Consider the following 2,042-nt stretch of genomic DNA (forward strand, 5'->3'; position numbering starts at 1 on the left):
GAAGACTATTGACCAAAAAAAATGTATTTTTCATGTTACATTTCTCAAAAAATATCACATTACCATCATAGAGTGTTCCGAGGTTAACTATCACTCTGGAAATGTAAAAAGCATATTTTTTCAGAGCCAAAGGTCTGTAAATTTGTATCATGGATGAATTATAAATTAGCTACATTTATTTGTCATTTGACTAAGCAGGAGAAATGTTTTTCCTCTCCTTCCCACAAAGATATTGGTCTGTTTACTTAAAGTCTCAGATGCTGATTTGTGCAGAGATATTAGTTGTCACATCACCATGACATAAAGGGCAAAATTTCAAATTTATACCTTCTCTCTGATTCTCTTCTCATTCTTTTTCAGTAATTCATAGGGAAGTGCTGCCAGTACTCTATTGAGATTCAGGAGTCGCCACTTTCTTTACTCTTTTCGTCTATGCGACTGGGCAGAAATTGGTAAAAAAAAAAAAAAAAAAAAAAAAAAAAAAAAACAAAGAAAAAAACACACCAATAATTACATCACGTATGAACGTATGAAGGAAATAGGTTAAACCTAAGCCCTGTGACTCACCTCCAGATTTTATTACATCATCTAGGAGAGCAGAAACTTATCCAACAGTTTTTCATTTGATTTGCTCACTTGCTCACACACCTTTTTTCCTCTCTTCCTGTATCTTTCCATTTTAATTTTCTATATGAGAAACTTAAACATGAGTGAGCAAAGAAGAAGATGCAACTGAATATTTTTGGAAATGTGGACATCATATAAAGGTAGGTGTGTAATATTGTATATTTATTTATATTTATTTATTTATTTATTTATTTATTTTACCAGAAGCACGTGCACTTTATTGAATGCCATTGTAGAAAAGTGTGTGAGGATAAAGGGCTGGCACAGGACTCGGCTCCTAGGACAGGGCGAGGAATGGAAGGTGGAGTACATGAGATACAGGTCATGGGCAGAGCTCCTGGCCTCGATGCCTCCTGATCTATTGATAGGCTTGGAAGATCAACACTGGGATGACAATGAGCAGAATGGTCATGAGGATGCCCAAAATCAGGGCCCAGATGTTCAGGCACTTGGCAGTGGAGGCATAGGCCTGGGCCCCAGTCAGGTCGCCATCTTCCTGTGCCTAGACTTCATGGAGTAGGCAAATGCTATGAAGCCGAGGCAGCAGGGGTTCATGAAGAGGGTGTTGAACAGGGACCAGACGACATGGTCGGGCACGGAGGTCTCGCTGCGGATGTGGATCACAGTGGACGTCGGGGGAGCAGGGTTGTGGGCCACCCCTAGCACAGCCACCTCGTGCTCCTCCTTGAGCATCTCATAGTTGCGGGGCTGGCCGCTGTTGATAGGAGAGAAGAAGGTTTGGACAGTGTGGTTCATGGTGTCCAGTGAAGACCAGTGGTGGTCAGGTTACTGGGATGGTTCTCAGTGGGCCCTAATATTGTATATTTAACGGTAATAGTGAATAATTTGTTTGTCACTAGTGGATTATAATTCTGAATTATTGAAACCTTTGTTTTTCTGAATAGACAGGAAAAGATGATCTTAGTAACCTAATAAAGTGGTTGTCATTTTTCACTATGTCTTCAAGCTAATCATATTAATTTTCAGGGGAACAGGTACCTTTTCTAGGATAAAGAAATAGTTTATGCCTCCAGCAGGAGAGTAACACAAGATTTGTATTTAGTTTTCTCAAGAAGGTAGTCCCTCAGTGATGTTAAAAAAAGACATGAAACACATGCAATGTTAGAGGCCTTTTCCTCATTAAACTCATGTGCACACCTTTTTTTCTTCTTTTCCAGTTCATGAACTTTTTAATCTTATCTATGTAAAAAGTAAGAAAAACATTTTCTGTTATATAATTTGGACAGAGCCTAGTTTCTCTAATGATAGTTCATCTTCAAATGGTAAAAGAAAGGTAGGTAGCAACTACACACACACACATACATGCGTGCACACACACACATGCAGACACTACAGTGTTTCCCTGGTATCCTCGGGGGTTGCTTCCAGGACTCCTGCAAATACGAAAAATTTTA

General features: G+C 39.3%; 1 pseudogene; it reads right to left on the reverse strand.

Annotated features, from left to right (window-relative positions):
* Positions 1-984: 984 nt before the first annotated feature.
* Positions 985-1,426, reverse strand: LOC129035220 (interferon-induced transmembrane protein 3-like; annotated as a pseudogene).
* Positions 1,427-2,042: the final 616 nt, after the last annotated feature.

The sequence above is a fragment of the Pongo pygmaeus genome, chromosome 3 (assembly GCF_028885625.2).
Source record: "Pongo pygmaeus isolate AG05252 chromosome 3, NHGRI_mPonPyg2-v2.0_pri, whole genome shotgun sequence".
Lineage (NCBI taxonomy): Eukaryota > Metazoa > Chordata > Mammalia > Primates > Hominidae > Pongo > Pongo pygmaeus.